Raw genomic sequence first — 24,636 nt, 5'->3', positions numbered from 1 at the left:
TAGTGCCTCCCACCTTGAGAGTGTCAAAATGCCTTTGTCATGTCCTTCTTGGTTGCTTTATTGACCTCAGTATCTTATGCATTAGGTATATCAAACATCTTTGCAATCAGTTCTTCAGTCAAATAGTCCTCTACAAAGATATGTCCATCATTTTCCTGTAAATACTTTAAGTATACCATTAGCATTTGATTCTACCTCCAACTCATCCAGGATAACCTTGCAAATTTTACTAACCCTATTTTCTTCAACCATGGAATATTTCTCATGTGCCACAAAATCATACCTGAAGTCCAAGAAGGTGTACTCTGGGATTGCTTCCTCCTTCGAAGGTGGTAATGCCTTGATTGATGTAAGCATTCCTCGACCATCCTCCTCACTTGGATAATCTACCACAACTCTTTGATATTGACTTTGATGCAAAGGTCGTAGTGTGACAAAGGGCTCATCCTCTTCCATCCTTGAGTCAGACCCTACGCCCATATGTGTGTTGCAAAGGCTCTACATGCTACAGGAAGCAAGAAAACATAGTGAGGAAGAAAAATGCAGCGAATCAGTATTCTCAGCACTCCTTGAACTGGTTTCCCCTTCCACTACCTTGCATGCATAATATATCTCTATCCCACTAACATCATTAATTTGATTTTATACTCGAGTACCCTTTATTTCTGTAAAAAAGAGTTTGAGTCAAAAACCATTCACTAGCTTGGCAATTACCTGTCTCGACTCATCAGCCAAAATAAAAGTATTACGTCTCACATATCTACCTATTTAGAATGGTCTTACAAACCTTAGATTCAACATTAGGGAAAATTTTGACTCACAAAGGGGCCTTATAAGGAGTTTGACTTCCTCTCTCATGACCAAATTGGGTGTGCGGTAAAAATTTTACAAACCAACTCTAAACTTGGCGGAGATTTGATAGTTAGAATCTACTCTTCAATCTTTTTCTATTGATATATAGCACGCCATGAGATTCCTCATATCATGAAACATTCTATTTTTTATTCTCTTGTGATGTGACAATTCCGTCTAGACTCTAGAGAATAAAAAATATAATCTTTCAAGATATGAGGAATCTTGTGGTGTGCTATATATCATTAGAAAGAGCTTGAAGAGGAGATTCTAATTGTCAAATCTCCGCCAAGTTTAGAGTTGATTTGCAAAAATTTTACCGCACGCCCATTTTGGACATGAGAGAGGAAGTCAAACTCCTTATAGGGCCCCTTTGTGAGTCCAAATTTTCCCTAATGCTCAGGAACACATCTCCTAATCACCTGATCAATTCATCTTTTGTACAAAAATCTTGCAATAACTGTAAGAGATTTACTTCCTAATGCTAATCTTTTTGTCAGATCCTTAGTCATTGCTTCAGGCAACACCCCTTCACTCAAGAGCTGAAGCATATCATTATACCAATCCTTTGACAAGTCAGTCACCTGAACTAGAAACATCTCTGCATCAGGCAATTGATCAAGAACTCCTCTAAAGAATCTTCCTCTCACGTTTCCAATCTACTCAAATAATCGGCTAATACATGAAGTTTTCCTAGAATATGTATCACCACATAATCAAATTCTTGCAAAAGCAGTATCCACCTGGCCAACCTCCCTGAAAGGTGGGGTTTATTTACCAAGTAGATCAATGCATGAGCCACATGAAAAATTACCATATTTGCCAATATGTAATGTCTAAATTTTTGCAGTGTAAAAACCATTCCCAAGAACTCCCTCTCAATAAATGTGTATTTATTCTCTATAGGTGTCAATACCATGCTTGCATAGTAAATAGGTATGAACCAACCTCTAATGATTTCTTGAAGTATTGTTGCACCCACTGCTACATAAGATGCATCCATAAAGATGTGAAATTGTAACTTCAAATCAGGAAAAATCAAAACTCGTGCTACAACCAACATGTTCTTCAAAAACCTAAAATCCTTGCTCTTCTATTCTCCCCATTCAAATACAACATTCTAGCCTTGATGGCCTAGACTTTGAGCTTAATGCCCATGCTTAGAAGGCTAGTTCTAATCACATGTAATTAGTGTAATCCTCTCTTAATTAATCTAGTCTTCATTATGTTGTCAATCATGTTTCTCTACTTTCTTTCATTGTTTTGAAGTGTTTATTTTCTCTAATCTAACTCTTAATTATGCTAAGCTACTCCGATTAGTGGAGTCCTTATCTAACTCTCTCGATTAAGTGGAGTGGGTATGCTCGTGATTGAGGGATTAGAGTTGTCATCTAATGGTGTGCTTGTGTGTGTGTAGGTTTAAGAAGCCTTGAGCTTCTGTGTGTGTGTAGGTTTAAGAAGCCTTGAGCTTGATTTGATTATGTGTGACTTGATTTGGACACAATGATTGGAATGGTTGGGGTGGCCGACTTGAATGCGATCTTGTGTGCTTAATCGTCAATGCATGTAATTAGAGTTATGCTTAAGAGACTCCAAGATTAGTGTGTTTCACTTTGTTGCTTGATGTGTGTAGATGATTGCTTGTATTGATGCTTGATGTGCGATTAGCATTACTTGATTTGGGATGATTTCTATTTGCATTGGAGGATGCACGCTCTTGAATCCTCTCAATCTTTGCATCTGATGACGCTCTCGCACATTCTTTGTGTGATGCCTCCAAGCCCTAGCCGGGTCATGCTCTCTCTCTCCGGATTGATAGATTTTGTGGGAGATTGCGTATGCTATGGCGAGCCTCCAACATTGGCGTCGTTGCCGGGGAACGGGTTGCCTAAGCTAGTGGAGTTGAGGTTGCAAAAGATAAGAGTAATTTGATTACCGATTTCTTGTAATTAGGTAGGATTTGATTTGTGTGTAGTGTAATTAGGTTTAATTAGATGTGTATAGAGTCATTTCACCCCAAAAACCCCTAAATTCTCTTTTGATTTTGCTAATTTTTCACTAACCTTCACTAATTTTGTATCCCATTCATGCTAATTGTACTAATTCCATGCTAATTTCATGCTAATTGTGCTAACCTAACCACTAATTTTGATTTGTAATGTATGCTAAATCCCCTTAATTGAGGAGGATCATCACTCTTAATTGCTCTAATCTATGCCTAATCATGTGATTGAGTGTTGATTTTGGTCAATTTTTTTAATCAATTTTGGACCAAATTGGAGTTGCACACATGTGTGTGCAATGGAGTGTCTACGCGAGGAGCAAGGACTAAGCGAGCAAGCAATCAATTGTAAGTGGATTGAACTACTCCGTTCAATTTTTTATTGATTAAGTTGATCCCATTGAGTTGCTAAATCATTGCTAAAATTAGGTGTGTGCCTAATTGATGGAATTTATGCCTAATTTGATGAAATTGGAATGAAATTGTAATCAATAGCATGCCTAGATGCTTGTGGAATGGTAGTTTTGCATAAATTGTGTGTGCAAATCACTAAATTGGTGTGTATGTGAGGCTATTCCGGTCATGGAGTAGGCCTAATTGCCAATATTAGGGCAAGATTTGAATGTGTGTGCCCATTTTAAATAACTTTGATGAGAAGATTTATGGTCAAATTGAACACCTAAATGCTTGTAGATTGATGATTTTGCAAGAAATGTGTGTGCAAACATCAGGAAATGGCCTAATTTCGTTGCTAATTGAGCAAAAAATTGGATTTGTGCACCTAATTTTTGTGTGTGCGCAATGCTAAATTGAGTTAAAATTTGATCAATTTTTTTTAAAAATTGAGTTAATTTAGCATGTACATACTCATGTATGGGTGATCAAGTGTGCAATTGATGAAATGCAATGAGTGTTTAATGAAATTTTTGCACAAATCGACGGCCTAAATTTAGGTGTGTGTGCCTAAATAATGGCCAATTATGCCTAAATTGTGGATGATTAATTGGTATTTTACCAATTATGATGATTAATTTGGCCCAAAAGATCGGTGTGTATTTGATTGATTGACTTTGGATGATTCAATTGATACCCAAATGATTAATCTACATTACCATTGTGATGCAAATGCCAATTCGATTGGATATGGCAAAAATTTTCATTACATGTTGCATTTGCAAGTGCCATAATCAAGTGTGCGTAGCTATACAAACCAAAAATGACAAATCCGATAGGGTTTGGATGATTAGAGAAATCAAAGGTGAGCAATTAATTTTGCGATGATTAAAAACTAGGTTTGAATTGACCAATGTTTTGTACCAAATTGGTATGCGTATTTATGGATAGTGGTATGAGTAACGCAAGTTTCAATGATTGATAAGTTCTATTGAATTGGCAATTGAAAGAAAAATCGCGCATTAATCAAGCATGAGGGAATCTCCCAATCAATGATAAATTGATCCAATTTTGAAATGCAAATTGAGATTTTGAGAACAAACAAATTCCAATCGACGTGGAGAATGATAGACTACATGTTGCAATATACAAAATTTTGGTTTTTGGAGTGCATGACTAATTACGCGTAGTGAATAATAGAATAATTGTCAATGAAGATGTGTACTTATTTTTGCCTAATCCTTGATGTATGAGGTCTCATTAACTTGATCAATTTAGGTGATCAACTTTGTCAAAATGGTGTTAAGAGTGGCGACCATTTGTGCATGCCACATTGCATGAAGGGCTCCATTTACGCACGATCCTATGACATTTTTATTCCATAGATGAGCGTCTACCTTAGACCATCATGCACACATTCTTGCCCTGTGGGAGTGTCCCCCTAAGGATTTTTACTTCAAAATTAACGCAAAATAGAAGCTTGTGCTACATGAGAGACCATTGGCCGCCATCTGCCTCTCATCTTTAACCGTTTTTGGAGTAAAACCCACCCACACACAGCCTTGTGAAAGGGCTCAGAGACTGATGACCTCAAAGATCGCCAAACCCTTTTTTTTTCCAAAAAATGCCAAAACTACCTTGACTTTGGCTCGTTTTGTCTCGCTCTCTTGTCCCTGCCATGGCCCACTTGCCCCTATGGATTCGGGCCAGCAACAGATGCATCCAAGGCCCACTTGTTCGCCTTGCTGGCCACTTCTTGTGCTGGCTTTACTCACAACACACACACTCACTATGCCACCTGCCGATTTTGGCGCATTGCAAACACACACACACCCATTTTCTGCATATGGCCCACCTGTCATAAACGCGCAATCCTTCTCTCGGCTCTTGCAAACCCACACACACATTGCGTACTCATCCAGCCCTATATCTCGGCTGCCTGTAGTCGGTGCACCCAACACACACACAGGTGGTCATTTTCTGCAGCTGGCCCATTGCCTGACTTTGCGCTGTCAACACACACACACACGTGCCTGCAAGCAATTGAACCCACAAGCTGCAGCTCTTGTCTGCTCACTATTCGCGCCAGAGTACACCTCACACACACTTTGACAATGTACTAATAGATTAAGAGCTTTTTTATAGCCCATAGACATGATAGAACTTGAATGATTTATTAAGATTGCTCACATAGTTTTTAGGCTAGTAGGTTTATGAACTTGCGTTAGCCTAGGGTCATAATTGATTGCTTGTGTTTCATGCATAAAACTGAAATTTGAAGTGGTTTAATCTTCACAATAGTTTGAGTATTTTTTTTCTTTATGTTGTCTAGTTTTTGACTATGATTGACCCATCTTTTAGAAGCAAAAAATCACTTTGCATGATTGTTCATTTATGCTTCATGTTTTAATCATTCTTGGTGGCCTTTGATGCTCATTACTCATTCTTATGTTTTGCAGCTCAACATTTCTTCCATGGACTTGCTTTCTACCATGTCACCGTGTCTTGCTTCACTGACACACGAGGACGTGCGCCAAATTAGTAAGGGGGGAGTGTTAGCAGCGGCTAACGGCTACACCAATTATGCACCAAGCTGTGGATGTGCCATAGTGCACAATATTTACTTTTCATTTTATAGGGCTTGGGCTCATTTAGGAGTTCCAAAGTTGTATGAGTCTAGGCTAGAGAGCTCACTTTATCCCATAGTTGTGGGGTTTGAGGCCCAAAGCTATAAAAGAGCCCTATGATTAATGAGAGGTCATTCTACAGTGGTCCTTTTTAGAACTCTCTCCCTAGAGTAGGTCTTGATGGCCTAGACTTTGAGCTTAATGCCCATGCTTAGAAGGCTAGTGCTAATCACATGTAATTAGTGTAATCCTCTCTTAATTAATCTAGTCTTCATTATGTTGTCAATCATGTTTCTCTACTTTCCTTCATTGTTTTGAAGTGTTGATCTTCTCTAATCTAACTCTTAATTATGCTAAGCTACTCCGATTAGTGGAGTCCTTATCTAACTCTCTCGATTAAGTGGAGTGGGTGTACTCGTGATTGAGGGATTAGAGTTGTCCTCTAATGGTGTGCTTGTGTGTGTATAGGTTTAAGAATCCTTGAGCTTAATTTGATTATGTGTGACTTGATTTGGACACCATGATTGGCATGGTTGGGGTGGACGACTTGAATGCGATCTTGTGTGCTTAATCATCAATGCATGTAATTAGAGTTGTGCTTGAGAGACTCCAAGATTAGTGTGTTTCACTTCGTTGCTTGATGTGTGTAGATAATTGCTTGTATTGATGCTTGATCTGTGATTAGTATTAGTTGATTTGGGATGATTTCTATTTGCATTGGAGGATGCACGCTCTTGAATCCTCTCAATCTTCGCATCCGATGATGCTCTCGCACATTCTTTGCGTGATGCTTCCAAGCCCTAGCCGGGTCATGCTCTCTCTCTCTCCGCATTGATAGATTTTGTGGGAGATTTCCTATGCTATGGCGAGCCTCCAACAGAAACCTATAGTCAACAGCTTATCAATCTCTTCTTAAACCTGTTTGGCATAATTTGGATTCATCATGTACCTTTGTTGTACAATTGAGATTGCATCTACTTTTGAATTAATTGTCCAATTTCTTCTACCATATTCGATCAGTCCTTTTGCATGCAGTTCCCTAAAACCAGTTTGTATCACCTTTTTGGATCCATTTGCATTCTCACTTTCTGCTTTCCTCTTTTGATCACTATAGAGTCTGCTCCCCATAGTTGCTCTTTACCAGGGTCTCCCCAACATCATTGGATAAGAGTAAGTAGATTCTTCTACCCTGAGAACTACAAAGTTGGCTACAAGCTGTAGTCCCCCAACTGAGATTTGAAAATTCCTCAAAAATATCCAAAGACTAAACCCATCTTTGGTCTTCCATCTTCACTTGAAAAGGTGTTGGATCCCATTTCAAGAGATTCAAATGTTTGCAAGTTGAATCTGGGAGAATATTAACTCCCCTACCTATTTCTTGATTTGTACCTTCCACTTCAGTAGTCAATCTTTTGGGAAATGTGGGTACCAACCTCAACATTTGCTTTATAGTAATTTCTATTGGAGCTGACAAAAAAGATTCATAAAATTCATCACCACTGCCCTGCTCTTTTAGTAAAGTCTTTTTTTCTCTATTGCACTTTTCCCTCGGTCAACCAAGGATGTTGCAACAAACTCCCATTCTCCAGGTGTCATATTCCCTCCTTGGAACTCTCGTACTTCCTTGAGTGCTTCTATTCTTAGTGCTTTCTGTTCCTTCCAATCATAGTGCCTTGATCTTCTTTTCCCTACACAATTTCCTTTTGTGGCTTTGATTTTGATCTTGTTACAACCATGACTTTAGTGCACCCACTGCTTTCAGAAATATCCTCAATTTGGATACATGTTGCACAGTCACCGTTGTAATGCTTACCCATTCTATGAGTAGAATGGCACTCCTGTACTTTCTGATCAGGTTTTCATTCCTCTCGATGAAACTTTACCGTGTCTTGATTCCATTCTTCTTCAATCTATTCCTCCAACACCACTAAATTAGCCTCACATGGAGGTATTTATCGCTAATGCGGTGGAGATTGTTGATTCTGTTCCTGAGGCTTGTTATTATTATAACTGTACCTGATGATAGGAATGCCTCTATCATTTTTGTGTCTACACCATAGTTCACAATCAGGACCTTGTCTATGTCCACTGCTCCACAGTAATCACGTTGCAACTGCTACATATTATTCTGACCTCTGTTTTGGCATCCCCTATTAGTTGGGTTCTGGAACCTTCTTTGAGGTGCAGGTCCCTAATATCTCTTCTTAACATCTTCAGGAGCTACCACAGTTGCAGCAGCCTCCCTCATTTTTTAGTAATATACTCAGGTCTTCTTCCCCTGGAATCTGGATTATAATAACAATTTGCATACTCATGACCAAATCTTTGACAAACCTGACAATACATTTTTCTTGACATTCCAAACTTGTTCATTCCAATTTTATGCAATTTTGTCTAAATAATTTTGTTGACTGCATCTGTAGTTACTACTTTCGTTCCTTCTTTTGCTTACCTTATCCTTCTTTTGCTTCTTCTTCTTTTTTGACCAATCTTCATCATCAGTACACTACAAGAGGTTGTGTGTTGTTGTGACGCTCTTAGCGACGGAAATACACTGGGTTTTTATAACCCCCGGCGTCGCTATAACCGTCGCTAAAAGCGTCGCTACGAGAGCGTCGCTATAGGCGTCGCTATATGCGTCGCTATATAGCGACGCATATAGCGACGCCTATAGCGACGCCTATAGCGACGCTCTCACAGAAGAGTATAGCGACGCATATAGCGACGCTACAGAGCCATAAATAGCGACGCTTATAGCGACGCCTGAGAGAATATTTTTTTGGTGGCAGGGCATTGAATGCCCTGCCACCCATCAACCATATTGTACTTGATTCACTTTTTAAAAAAAGTGCAAAGGTAAATAATAGACCCAAAATAGTCACCCACAAGACGCATTGTTTGCAAAATTGACAATTGTACACATCATAGACAAACTGAATTGATTGGCAAATGTAATAATGACAATTGTACAACATCATAGGCATAAAGAATTGATTGGCAAAAGGAATTGCGGTGACAAATGTAATAATATACATGGTTCAAAAAGACGTATAAAATCCGTCTCATGATACATAAGCTATGAGAAACCCTAAACTAATGCTATCTAGCTACGGCTAAACTGACGTCGTCTAATCAGACGTCTCATCGCGTCCAAGCGGCGTATCTGTCGGATTCTGCAAAAAAAGACAATAAGACAGTTTTCAGTAAATATAAACATATAACGACATTTATAAAACAATACAAAAAATAAAAAAGAGTAAACCCTAATACTAACCATGCCGCCGCGAGAACTGAGAATGTCCATCAGGGCGTTTAAGCCCTTCCTGCCTGCGTACTCGCGCTCGTACGGTGTGGGATCACGTCCTGTCATCGACCACTGTCAAAACATACAAAGATTTCATTATGTTAGAACTAAAAAACTCATAAACCCTAAACTATCGAACATGCATAATATAAAGAGCAATGTGAAAAGACTTACAAAATCGGCCTCAAATGATGCCCATCCACCGCTCCCCAAGTGGTGCGAGCTCCCTGCCTCTACTCGCGCTCTGGCTGCATCCTTTTGTTGCTTCCACTTGTCGGGATTCTCGCGCGCTGCTTTCTTCGCATTCTTCCAATCTTCTTTGGCCAGCCAATCTGGCCTATTCCACCCATTCTTGATTGCTTTTTGCACTTCGGAACGCTTGTGTTTGCAGTATTCACGCATTCGAATCTTCATCAGGTCTTCATTGAAGCGCTGATCCCGTGTTGGAACGGGAAACTCATCATGAAGTATGCTGATGACTCTGTTTTTTAAATCACTTGGTACTTCACTCCATTTGTTTAGTATATAGTGTCTAAACAGCTGAGAGCAAAGACCACCCATGCGCGAGATCACCTTCTTGCCGTCATCATCCATGATGATGCCGCTGCTGATGTCGACGGAGTAAGGCAAGCCCTCTGGCCGGTGACGCGTGAACCTGGGTGTCCCGGCAGGGGTCTCTAGCGGCGTGTCGATGGGGGTACGGACGTCAGGTGTCTCCATCGGCGTCTGGGCGCCGAAGCGAGGAGTGTCGAGTGGGGTGGCTCCTGGCGGAGTAGGTAGAGGTGTGTAGCTTCTAGGAACAGTCAGCCGTGCAAAACCTGGCGTAGACGGCGATGCTGTGGCTGGTGTGGGGGCGGGCAAAGAAGGGGAGGGTAAAGAGCCTCGTCGAACACGAGGCGGTGTGGAGGCATCGGTGGCGGAATCCCCACAACAACCGCCACCGCCACCACTAGAGCGCCGGTGTCTAGACGAGTGTGACGCTCGTCTCGTCGACGCCGAAGCTTCGGAGCGCGCCGAATGCTCCGAAAGAGAGGGAGATGCGGATGGTGTAGGAACGCGCGATGATGCGCCAGAGCGATGACGCTCCACGTACCACTGTCTCTGCTGCGGTGACAAAGAAGAAAGAAACTCCTCATCATCCATACCTGCATTAAACACACGAATATTTAAACTTAATATTGAATGAATAGAGTAGACAATGACGCAAAGACCATTAAATACAATGATGTAATGACGCATATAAATACAATGACGCAATGAATCGAGTGATAGAAGAGGCAAGTCGAAAACTCAGAATTTTCAATCAAAAGATGTGAGCGCGAGTAGAAAAGAGCGTTACACACCATGGAAGCTACTTAGAGAGCTAGAGCTTTTACAGCACGGAGCAAAATTGTTCAAATACAATATTTGTGGCTTTAAGAGATCTCTCTCTCATCCTCGCATAACTCAGCATAACTTCCTATATCTATATAGAGCTCTCCGTTTAAACACATATCCTCTGTTTCGTTTTGTAGCTCCTCTGCATGCACCCCATATAGAGTAGTAGCATCTTGATGCTCGTCTGGCACCACCGCAGCGGCTTCTGATTGAGCATCTTCTCTGATCTCCTCCATTGATGTCGTTGTGATTGGCACATGGTATCCTTCATACGTCCTTGCACTACGAGGGGCTACCTCTATGACGTACCACCAGTTTGATGTAGACTTTGTAGGATGAAATACTACCTGCCAGAGCCACATAACTTACATGAGAGCTTTCAAGCACATAACTTGTAAAAGGGGGATGTTAACTATTTATATACTTACTTGTTCACAATGCTCGGGTAGTACGAAAGTGTCTCTTAGGTCAGTCCATTTCTTAGTAGAATCCACCTCAAGAAAACTAGACTCTCCTCTACGCACAGTAGCGTTTCGACCCTCCATGATTATCTTGAACCATTGCACGTCGAACAAGTCGACAAAAAATCCTCTGTAATCGATCCTCAAAATCTCTTGCAGCGTGCCGAAGTAAGTGAGTTCCGCCACCACGGGATCTGCATCAGAGGAACGTCGTCGACTAGACTGTTCAAATTTTGCCATGATTCCACAATCTTGAGTAAAACGCTTTTTTTCGATTCGTTCCACCCTAAAATGTCGACCTTTACACCATGCTGCTGTGTATGACTTATACTACAACGAACAAAGATTATGAGTGGCCGTTCAAACGTTTATAAATAAAGTCACTTGCTAGTCGTACATTGCAAACTTACCTTGGTCGCGCAACCCCGAGAGTACTCCCACTCTTCTTCAGTCACTTCGTCACCGCATTGTTGTGCGCTTTTCAATTGGTTGTGCAACCATCTTAAGCTCATGAAGGTTGGTAGGCTCTCCAGAACCGCTGGATAGTGCATCGGTGGTCGTCTTCCCCGTCTCCACTCGATTCGTGCCCTTTGTCGCTCTTGCTTTGCATCCTCATATTGTGAAATCCACTTTTGCATCACTGGATTGTGAAGCATGCAAAATCGGTTGATTTTAGCCTCTAGATCTTCCGTCATCTTCTTCTCAACACCGAGATTGCACATGACAATCCCAGATATGCGCTCATCATCTATGGTTCGCCATAGCGTGTCCCGGGATTTATCAAATCCGTCTAGCCACTCTCCAATGTACACTAGGGACTCTGATACCAACCAACCTTCTGCCATGCTACCCTCCGGACGTGCCTTTTGACGCACATATCCCTTAAGCGTTTTCATGAAACGCTCTAAGAAGAACATCCATCTGGAATGAACTGTGCCAGCTATTTCCACCTCATCAACTATGTAAATAAGAAGATGCACCTGAATGGTTAGCATTGTAGTAGGAAAATGTTTCTCAAACATGCACACAAGCTCCGCAGCATTTAGTTTGGCGAATGGTATGGAGTCTACGTTGATCTCCTTTTGTGAGATCCATTGCACCACCTTTGCAAGTTTGTAGATTGTGTTACGGATGTCGAGAGACAAACATCCCTCAATGGCAACCGGTAAAATAAACTGTAAAGTATGTGCAGCAATGATATTAAAGTCCACGTTTTATGCAATGATATTAAAGTCCACTATGAACGTACCTGACACATTTTATGCCAATCGTGTGACTTCAAACCGGTAAGCTTTCCTTCTTTAGTAAAACACGTTCGGAGCGAGTGCATTACGCCAGTGGGGGTCCGCAAAGATCGAATGGCCTCTTTTACTTTGCGTTCTTGGGCTCCTGTGAAAATCCATGGTGCTTTAGGAAGTTTTATCGATCCATCAGACGCTGTTTGCGGCCAATATTGCTCCATACGATCCACATTTCTAAGGTCAACTCTGGCTCCCAAAGTATCTTTCTTGCCGGTCAAATGGTCCCATAGTAGATTACCCACATTCTTGAATATGTGCATTGGATCGAGCAAGTGATTGATCACGAGTCGGGGCCAGTATGGTAACTCGTACCATAGAGATAGTCTCTTCATCCCTGGAGGCAATCCGTCATCGCACATCTCCTTCTGCTCTAACCATGCTTGTGCAGACATCCTTGGTGGCTCTCTTCCCAAAAAGCCGTCGCGTAACACATGATTCTCCGGAAGATACGCTTGATGACCTTCGTAGATTTGCTTCTTCAGTGAGGGTGCCCTACGTGCATTCAGTCTAGGTCCACATGTGACACATGCTCTGTATCCGCTTGTTTGAAGCCCTGCATGTATACACATGATAATAGATCAACTATGGGGAAAAACAAGATTTACAGTGTCTGAGAGAGGAGTGTCAATAGATCACCTGAGCATTCTGTTAGCCCGGGATAGTCATGCATGGTCCACATTAGAATACCTCTGATCAAAGCATTCCGTCGTCCTGTGTGTCGGCTCATATCCACCACCTCTATGCCAATCCACAATTGTTGTAGCTCTTCCAATAGTGGACGAAGATACACATCCATATTCCCCACTTTATATCGCCCTGGCACAATCAAGCTTAGCCATAGGTGCCCCTTCTTCGTAGTCAACCACGGGGGAATGTTGTAGTTGACGATGACAACGGGCCATACACTGTAAGATGTTGATCTTTGACCAAATGGATTTACGCCATCCATAGCCAGGCCTAAGCGCAAATTTCGAGCTTCCCTGGCAAAATCCGACCATGTTCCATCTATATGTTTCCAGGCTGCGCAATCTGCAGGAATTCGTAGCACACCATCCGAAGATTTATTCTCCTCATGCCATGATGCTAGGGCGGCCATGGACTTACATTCGAAGAAATGCTTGATGCGAGGAAGCAAAGGAAAATGTCGCAAAACCTTTTGTGGAATTTTTGTCCCGTGGAGATCTACTCGATATCTTTCGGAATCACATTTCAGACACTTCTCCATGTCTGTGTATTCCCCTCTGAAAAGAATGCAGTCATTAGGACAAGCGTGGATAGAATTGTAATCCATCCCCAAGTTTCGCAAAATCTTTCTTGCTTCATCTCGGGAATCTGGCATCACATTGTCAGCTGGTAGAATGTGCTCTTTCAGCAATCTACACAACATAAAAATATGATACAGTCGTGTAAAAATCTATCAGATCATTATACATTTAGAGTTCTATTAAAGTAAACTAATTGTAATAGATCACCTGAAAAGCGTTGTGACGCTAGTGTCACTCCATCCAAACTTTACCTGCATGTTGAGAAGAACCAGGAGTGCTTTCAATCTAGACATACGTGCTCCATTATACAATGATGTATCGGCTTCACTTTTCATATCATCATAGATAAGCCTTTCTGAATCCATGATCGTCTCGATCATTTCATCAATCTCGGGCTCAAACATTGCCTCGTTGGGAATGTGCTCTGCATGATCATCCCCCGAGCTGTCAGAGGCTACATCTTGTGGCCTCACATATGCTGCTTGACCAAAGCGCCTGCGAATACGTCTATTGGGTTGCAAGATTGCTGCTTGTTGGCCAGCGTCAGAGTCCGACGAGTTATAATTGGTACCAACTCGATCTATAATAGATGGATCGAACTCGCCAAATTCGCGAACGTGCTGCAAAGAAACACGTCTTGTCCGTCGCACGGCATGCTTGCATTGATTACAAGGACATAAGACCCTCGTTGAGAGATAGGTGTTTCGGTTGGACGGTCCCACATCCTCGTCGCTACTCATAATGAGGATAAAAAACTTATAACCTGGACAACAAATTTAATATTCTATTGGCAATCTTCGTCTTATCTCTCTCTCTCTCTCTCTCTCTCTCTCTCTCTCTCTCTCTCTCTCTACCTCACATTCTCTAGTCATGTCCAATCCCCGCACACCTCGGTCTAGAGGTGCACGGAGATCAGAACCACCGGGTTATAATCTCGTCTTTATTGGTCAATACCTATATTTGTGGGTACAAGAAATCTAGACACCCACGTCTACATGATACTGCATGTAGTGGACAAAATCCCTTTGCCTCTTCTCTAGCTGTAGCACTTCACTTCATCTTAACATCTTTTCACAGTAGATCTTTTCACTGTTCGTCTAACTCTAAACCCTAAACCGTAAGTAATTCTTGCGTGGACTCGATCTAACGTAAATAAGCGTAAATCTAAATAAACGTAAATCTAACTAAAAATAAAGCTAAATCTAATTTAACGTAAGTCTAATGACTAGAGGTTGTCTAGATGGTCATTGTGTCGGGGATGTAGTGACTCTTGCCGCCCTGAAGATCCACCTTCTTCCCTATCTTCTGAAGACATTTCACCAGTACTTTTGGATCGACGGAGCCCACCATGAGTGAAGGCAGCAATACCCTATATTCCATTGAGGGCTGTCTTCACCCGCTTCATGCAGGCATCGCAGTCTATGGAGACCCGCATCTAATCTAATATAACGTAAATCTAAATCTAGCTTAAATAAACGTAAATCTAGTTAAAAATAAACCTAAATCTAATTTAATGTAAGTCTACATATAACCTAATCTTTAACGTCTTTTAAGATAGTTTCCTACGACGTTATAACTCTCTTCTTCCTGTATGTGTGCGCGTGTGTGGATGTGTGTGCCAATAAAAAGAGATAAATGGTATAACCTTTCTATCACCCATGCCAAGTATGATAGATTGATTATGCCATTTCTCTCTTGAATAATAGGTCTTCAGTTCAACTCCTCGTCGGCTAGATCTTTAGGTCTTTTAATTTTAATTAGTTTCCTACGACGCTCCCTTAGTTTCTCTTTCTTTCTCTCTCAATGTGTGTGCGTTTTTTTGGATCGTATGCATGTTTTCTTTCTCTTTTCCTCTCTCAATGTGTGCGTTTTTTGTTTATGCATGTTCTCTCTCTCTTTTCCTCTCTCAATGCGTGCGTTTTTTGTTTATGCATGCTCTCTCTCTCTTTTTCTCTCTCAATGTGTGTGTGCATTCTTTGTTTATGTATGTGTGTGCGTTTTTGCACTCTCTCTTGCTCTCGCTCTCGCTCTCTCTCTCTCTCTCTCTCTCTCTCTCAAAAACACTATGTGTGTGAGAGAGAGAGCGAGGGAGAGAGAAAGAGGGGAAGGGAACATGAGAATGAAGAGAGGGAAGGAGCATACCTGGCTCTCCTTCCTCTCCTCGTGTGTGTGTGTGTGTGTGTGTGTGTGTGTAAAAGAAAAAGAGAGAGAGAGAGAGAGAGAGTGAGGGAGAGCGTTACCTGCTCTTTGCTTGAGGGCGCCGAAAAACTCAGATCTGAGATCTGAGTTTTTGGGCGCGCTCGGTTATTTTTTTTACCCCAGCTGGCGTCGCTATGAGCGTCGCTATAAGCATCGCTATGAGCGTCGCAAATTTCTTTGTAAATTTGCGACGCTCATAGCGACGCTTATAGCGACGCTCATAGCGACGCCGGGATTTTTTTTTTTGAGCGTCGCTGTGTGAGCGTCGCTAATGTGAAGAGCCTCTTGTAGTGGTATCAGTTTCTTCTTCACTATCCTGATCTGAATCTTCATCTTCTAATTTTGAATCATTTGATTATGAATCTGAGTCTTCACTCTGCTTTTTCTTCTTGTTCATTAGTTCTACCTTACCTCCATATTCGATTCTGAATCTCAGTCCTCACTCTGCTTTTTCTTATTGTCCATTAGTTCTCCCTCACCTCCATATCTTCTTTCAGCTCTTGTAATTGCTTCAACCAAATCAATAAAATCTTGTACATTTTCTAATGGGGGTCTCCCTGCTACTACACTTATCAACTCCTTTTCGAGTCCCTTACAAAAGTAGTCTCCCAATTGCGCCATAGAAGGCTGTTGTGCAACCTCTAGTCTATAGTTCAAATTTCTTAATTTTTGTGCATAATCTTCAACCAACAAGTCTTTTTGCTTCAAATTCATTAACTTTTTCAAAATGTCTTCAGGGGTTTTATCCTCCCTAAACCTTAATAAAAATCTATGCTTCAAATCATTATAATTAGCAAAAGTTGCCATGCCATACTACAAGAACCAACCCATGGCCTTACCTTGCAGTGTTTTTGCAAAATGCTCTTTCTTCATTATATATGGATGTAATGCCTCATATCCTCTTGTAGACCACCTTTGAAATTGACAAACGTGGTTGTCAATATCTTGGGACTTTTTCCTGCTGAAGTTTGTCACGCCCACATTGGGATTTGGTGCAACCATTGGAGGTATCAAAAGTGTTTTGAGTACTCTTACCGAGAGTGGATTGAAAGGTAAAGTACATGTCCCTGATGGTACAAATTGCAATTGTCTTCTTGTCCTTAAGACAGTTTGAGCTAGTAGTACACTAAACGATTGTCCCAAAAGTGGGTATATTGTGAAGGAACTGTTTGTTAGCCTCCTTAGTTTGCAGGTGGGGTCCTTTGCAGCCTGTGTTCAGGTTCTTGAAGTTCAATCCCCACCCCAACAGTTCCTACTTTGTAGCAACCCCCCTTATAGGTTCTACTTGGTCCTCACTATCAGACTCTTCTTCCCGACTTTCCCTTGCAGAGAACCCTCTCTTCAGTCTAAAATTGTTCCATATGAGTGTTGTGGTAAATTGGACCCTTTCCCTAACCCACTCATGCATTGCTTCATCTCTTCTATCTTAAATATTGTACCAACACATTCCTTTCATACAAATTGTAACATGAAGGCAAATTGCAGGCACCAAAAGGTAAAAATGATGTAACTACCTTGTTAGTAATTGCAATTTTGATTTCCCCTGGCAGATTCGAGAAGAAATTCTCTAAGAACTTCACTTCATATTCCTCATACTCTTCCTATGGGGTTACCCAATTTGAGAATTTTTACAGGTGGTCTATGTCACCCAATATGTCAGTACCTTATTGCATTTGTGAGTGCCATATGGTTCAGAATGAGTTGGACCCAATTGCAGTATTGCCAAAGTGTTAGAGGTTCACAACCATAACACAGAGATTCAGTAAGAGAGACATACAGTAGATTGCACATTATGTCACAAAACTACAAAGCATATGAATAATAAACACCATGATTGAGATAAAGAAGGTACCGCTTCACTGTGTGTTCATCATCATCATTTAGTAGTATGACTACGGGAAGATTGCAAAACTACTCACTTGTTACATCCAAAAATTGCCACACTCGATCAGACGATTCGGGCATTTTAAACTACCTAAGCATTAGCACTTGTGTAAACATACCCCTAAGGTTTAAAACTAAGACCTTAGTTACAGTCCAAAATAATAAGTACCTAAATATATTGCAATGCAAAAAACTTGTTTCTCACCTTGAAAAGGATGTGCAATACACAAATTCAAGTGTTTAAAAATCCAACAGAGGCTATATACATTAGACGCTTTAGTGAAAGGAGGGGGGTTTTTGCTAATGTTTTTAGGAGCTATCCATAGATAATCTATGATCTCTTTTTGTGCTCTTGCTTATAGGAATAGTTGTAACAAGCAAGAAAATGTCCCTTTGGTTTTTGTGGCAATGCTTGATCCCCAATAAGTGATGTCAATATATACAACTTTGGTGCCAAAGTGTATCACTATGTTGTGAGAATGCATATCATTGTGTAGGAAGTCATGGATATACAAAAGCTTTAGCCTCTATAAGAGGACATTCATGATTCAAGGTTAGATGTTCTCAATAAACTGCTCCAAAGTTTTAGAGGTGTATAGGAACTTTCTTATAGCTAGTTTGCTTTCATCATGGTGGGAAGATTTCTTCCACTACTTTGTCAAGGATCATATGATGATGTTGAATAGTCATGGGACTATCCTCTTGTGTTGTCATTTGCATGGGGGATTTACTATGCATCATGAGCTTGTAGATCTTAGTCACAAAGACTCCATCCCTAAATTTTGGATGTGTTACTCTGACCTGCTTCACAACAACAAAGTGACCTTCACCAAGTTGGAAAGACTGTAGGTGAAAAAAAAAAATCCCCAATCAAGTGAGGGAACGGGGAGTTTAAGCCTTCATCTAAAGCAATGGTCTCTATGATAGAGGGACATGCAAAAGATGTGATTGCTACTAGAAATTGAGCTACAAATTGAGCAATTGCTTCTTAAGAAGCTCGAGATTCCTTCCTCTGTAATCCTTTCAAATTTGGAGGAGTCTTCTTGTTTGTTTTCTACCTTGAGCTTTTAATGTAGCTGCGAAATAAGCTACATCCGATTTAGAATCCCTAGATCAGTCTTGATCTTAGGACATTGGATGCTCTCAAAAAGTGTAACATCTTTCCTAAGAGATACTTGACTGCTAAAACATGACTCCATTTGTCAACATGATTGGGTCAAATTGTGTCAAAATAATTTAGGGGTCTAGCTTGCTAAAATAGTATCACACAAGCTCTGCAGTGAAGTCCTCAATTAAATTTGATGCAACCAGATTATATGCTCATCGTACATGATCCTATGTCACATGATATAGGTAGAGTACAAGAGCATCAATAAGGACTTGACAACGAGAACATGATAGCTTCGTCTCTACCATGGCTGGAATTATGAAAAGAAAATTAGACCCAAAAAATCTAAATGTTAATGCATGAAAGTTTCATAATAACTATTAGTGAATAGAAAAAATTGATGACATCAAGCATAAACATATAAATATCTAAAGTGATGCAAATAATATAAAATGAAACACTTAACACTAGACTTGTAATGAGCCACAAAAGTGGCTGAAGCCACAAAAATGGCTCACATCAGGTTTCTAGTAAATGAAACATAACTTTTGTACATGACATCAAAATTCCATGAAACTTCTTAATCATGGGTGCAAGATATAAAAAAGGTTTCTAAATACACAATTTACATGAAAAACTCAAAAATAAAAAAATTACTTTCCTAAAATTAGTAAATTTTACGCAAAACTGCACTTCAACACTTAAGTTGGAGAGGTAAAAAATGTCGGCAGTCTTTGTATATGGGTTAAAAAAGCTTGATACATCTATCACATACATATTGAGGGATTTTTCAAAGAAGTTTGGGCCTCCTTAACAATGATTTGATTTCCTTTCAAAAGAAAATATAAAAAAATTGTCCATTTGCATAAATTAGTTGTAGAAGATGGCAATGGAAAGACACCTTGAAACCTTCATTTAGCTATGTACTATTTTTTATCAACTCATATTGAGCGTTGGTCATAATTCCCTGTAACCGTTTTCTATTTAGATAACTAACATAGTGTTGAGAATTTTTTTACAAAAGTCTCAAAAAGCCACAAAAGTGGATGATTTTCTTCAGGACTAGTGTTAAAGACAGGAAAACCCTCCCTACAGTGTGACTCGGAGGTCTGCACAGTCAAGGACAAGGTGTTAATTCAAACTACACTCTTCTCTGCAATGTGATGCAATGGTCTACACAATCATGGATAAGATGAACATATACACTTATTTGTACTCTAAAGTATAGTATGTTGCCTTTCTCAAAACAATCGATTAAAAAATTAACTAGAAGAAGAAGATGTGCACAATTGGCGTATTTTTTAGTTGTGCCCACTTTTCATAATTGAAAATGCACATAAATCTTCTTGAAATGATGCACAAGTGGTTATTCAACCCTTTAAGAAAGCTTGTATGTGTTTCTAAATATGAAAAATGTGCACAATGCTCGCAACTTTTATTTCTCGCCGATTTCACAATGTATTGTTTTAGATGAGTAATCAATTACTTCATTGTTGGTAAGCAAGTCTGTATCACTCCTTAATCTCTCTCTGCAGTGCAACATGGTGGTCTTCACAATCAAAGATAGAGTGTTTGTTTACATTTAAGCCCTCCCTACAATGCAACATGGTAGTCTTCGTAGTCAGGGACAAGGTGTTTTCTTATAAGAACTCTAGAGTAAAGCCAGTTGTTTAAAACGAACGATGCAAAATTCAATGAGGAATAGAAAACGTGCATGATTGGAAGATTTGTCATATTTGAACACACACATACACACAACTTGCTTTGTAACCATTTAAGAAAATGTGTGTACAAAAATATGGTAGTGCAACCCTTCTATTTCTTATTGAGTTTGTAATGAGCTTTATTGAGCAAGTGATCAATTACTTCATGCAAATAAGCATATCATTCCTTAAGCCCTTTCTACAGTGGAATGTGGTGGTCTAGAAAGCTAGAAAGAGAGAGTGATTATTCAAACCTAAAACCTCCCTATAGTGTGACATAATGGTCTGCACAGCTAGAGACGAGGAATCTAACACTCCCTTTAGTCTCCTTAGAATGTGACACGATGGTCTCCACAAGTAGGAAAAAAGTGTGTAGTTTTTAAACCCCCTATAGTGTGATGCAGATAACTACACAAGTAGGAAAAGGTACCTAACCTAAAACCTCCCTTCAGTGTGACGCTTAGGATACTAGCTTGTAAACTAACCCCCAAGTGTAAGATTGTACTCTACAACAATAGGGATATAAAAAAATAGGTAAATTATAAATAAGAAACAATTTAAATAAAGTTTAATGATCACCTCAATAGGGCTCTCACAAGATGAAAAATGCTCTGCAAGTACTTTGAAAAACAAAAAAAATGAGGGAATTTGACAATTTGCTTGAAATGTTGGTTGCTTTTTTTCATATAAGAGTATGATTTTGGAACAAAATATAGTTCGATCAAAATATATTTTATACTAATAAATACGTATAATATGGGATACAACATTTAATTGTCTTTTATATGTGTAAAAATGAGCATACGGGCATATAAATGCAATTTAGATCCAAAGGCAAAATTGTCTTTTATATGTGTAAAAATGAGCATACGGGAGTATAAATGCAATTTAGATCCAAAGGCAAAGGCTCAACCACATTATTCAACCATACATGAGATTTAGACTTTTTTGTCTATCCCTATCATCCATATATTTTCTTCTTATCTTCTTCTCCATTTATCTTTAGCAATTTTCACACCCTCATTGTAGGTACGCAGGTCCTTGAAATCCACCCGATCTCTAACTCTTTGATGAAAGAGAACCACAAACCTATCTCTCTTTGAGAAATCAAGCGGTACGTCTCTCTTTTCAAGTTCATTTTTAATCCCGATCCAACAAGATTCAAACCTTTTGACATGTAGATTAATGTCCTTATGTTCTTCCACAAGGGGTCTACCATTAAGAGCCCTGCTATATAGTGTGCGGTCATAGGGTACTTTAAACCCCTCAATTAAAATATTAAAATGGATAGATTGATATCTTCTTTTAATGAATTTACAAGTTAGTTTCCAAAATGGGTTTAAAATCCCCTCTTGTGAATCTCTGTTAAATTGCTAAAATTTTCAAAAAAAAAACTATTCTACAAAACTCATGTGGTACACATGATTATACCATGGATCCCCGAGAGTTCTCTCTGTTCTTGCTTGCTAAACTCTCTACATATATTCATTAAATCATTAGACTTGTCAAGTTCTATTTTCAATGATTGGCCTTTTTCTTCAATTATGTTTTCATACCCTTCCTGCACTGCACTTCAAGAAAACAACTCTCCAAACATAATTTGAAATCACCATCATCTCTATCGCTCTTCAAAGCAAACAATTTGATCCTTTTTATGAGCTTGTTCTCATATATTTCTTCACCAACTATAAAAAACATCATATCCATCTCCTTCCATAGGTCTTGATTTGATCTACAAATGGATGTCAATATGTGTAGCAAAATTGTCTCAAAAGTATGTTCTTCTCCATAGTAGGGGACACCTATTTGTAGGAAGGATTGGGGGGCTTGCCTCTAAAACACTGGAAGCCATCACAATGGAGAGAAGATGAAAAGAATATCTTAGTTAAAGGATATGGATTGATCTTGACTCACAATTTTGCACCCACTAGGTCTAATCATATACGATTCAAAAACAAAGTAATCTCTTGAAAAACAATTCAAATAAAGCGATGAAAAAAATGAGGAATTTCTTGCTCTTTCATATGTGTACAACCAAGTTATTACCTATACACAACACAATTTTCTCACCTTAACCACATACAGAGAGGGTCAAATTATGCAAAGATAAACATACACTTTCATCGGTCCATAGAGGAGACACAAACCCTAAACTCACAACACAAGGCTAGCTACCTTGATACTAGAAACCCAACGTCCCTTCACTACATGCTACCAAAACATGGAGCTGCTCAAACTCCCACCTCACCCACAACCAAAACCTGAAAGTTTATTTTCCTACTTTTTTTTTAATTACTCAGTCACTATTTTAAGTCACAACATGATGATGGTGGGGACTTGAAAAACTATTTTACATAGTAAAATTTTACAAGGATACTTCCCAAGGAGTTGAGATACTCAGGGGGGATTATTACACCTAGAGCAAGAGGTGCACTTAGAACTAGGGCTGGATGCATGATATACAAACACATTTGATATTTCAAAAAGACAACATGAACGCATAATAGTGGGGTGGGGGTTGAAAGGGGGGGGGGGGGGGGGGGGGGGGGGGGGGGGGGGGGCAATTCACTAGAGCTTGGAGAGAGTCCGTGAACAGATTGACTTTCATCATTTCTTGAGCAAGATTCTTGATATTGGTGGCCACATTCTCAATCCAGTTGGCCAACACTCTTTTGGATTTAAGATGACCTCGAGATGCTCGTTGCCATTCACATGACGATAGTATATCCCTACATCCTCGAGCACAACAATCCGATCTATGTTGAGGGGACATCATCTATTAGAGCTTGGAGAAGCTGAATGAAAGCATTGGTTTTCATCATTTCCTTGAGCAAGAGACTTGATCTTATTATCAACAACCTCAATCTTGTCGATCATCACCTTTTTGGGAGCGATTTAAGATGACCTCTTGCTGCTTGTTGACATTCGCATGCCGACAGTATATTTGTGCTTCCTTGAGTACAACAATCCAAGCATGATAAATCGTGAGCTAGTCATACTTCAAATCTCGAGTACAAGTTAACATTAACAAACAAAAGCCTCATACTAGGAGTAAGAAAAAATATAATTCAAAATTAAAAAGTATTCATAATGGCTTCAAAAAAATTTAAAGGTATGCCTTTTTCTTTCCTAGTTCAAAGATTATCTCAACAACAACAAAGACGATGCGCTAGTCCATAGCACGTAACAACGGGCAATGAGAAAGCACGTAGATTTACAATAGTATTAGTTAAAAAAGACACATACAACATTGCATGAGAGAGAGAGAGAGAGAGAGAGAGATAAAAGAAGAAAACATTAAAGGAAAAATAAAACACCTCTTTATATGGACACAAAAGGTAACAAAAAATATAACTCAAAATTAAAAGGTATTCCTAATAGGACTAATAGGACTAATAGGAGTAAGGAAAAATATAATTCAAAATGCTTACCTTCCTCTATACCTGAGAAATATTATATTCAAAAGACCATACAGGTAGAAGACAGAATTTGAGGCCATAGCTCACAAACAGAAAAGAAGAAAGGGGGACTCGCATTCTTCCATGCCAAATTGCCATGTCATCGGCTGTTACAAGGTACATGTCCCTTGAATTTGCAAAACTCTTTTTTATACACTATCATCTATGTTGCTGCGGCCAAAGAAAAGCATGGCCTCTATTCTTACACGGTTATTTCAAGTAGACGCTATTAAATGTGGTCACTGGCCATATGAATTGTGATCTTGCAATAGATTTCTTTTGTAAGTTGTAACCCTAAGAGTGCCACGACTCGCGAGGCTGTAAACCGAGGTGGCGGGAGGACGATAGTGATTGCCTATGCGCTCCCGCTCTCATCATTTCATGTGTGTCTCAAAATATACGAAGAGTATCTTGCTACTGGTTTATATAAGTTGAAAGTGTGCGAAACTGCTTGGACAACTGGAATCACTGGATGAGAAAGAGGGGACCGCTGGCCACGCGTCAGCCTGTAGGATAAAGGAGTACCGGCGGCAGCCGCGGTACCACCAGCAGCGCAACGTACTGCAAGCTGCTTTTCCATCAAAGTGTGTGCTTTCTGCAGCCATGGCGGGCCTCTCCTTTTCCATGTGTAGCAGCTTTTGAGGTTCTTTTATCCAGAGTCCAGACTCATGAGTCAAGTCCCTCTGAGCTCTCTCTCGAGTC

The sequence above is a fragment of the Adiantum capillus-veneris genome, chromosome 1 (assembly GCF_014529385.1).
Source record: "Adiantum capillus-veneris isolate H3 chromosome 1, ASM1452938v2, whole genome shotgun sequence".
In the NCBI taxonomy this organism is placed as follows: Eukaryota; Viridiplantae; Streptophyta; class Polypodiopsida; order Polypodiales; family Pteridaceae; genus Adiantum; species Adiantum capillus-veneris.
This window is presented reverse-complemented; position numbering follows the sequence as displayed.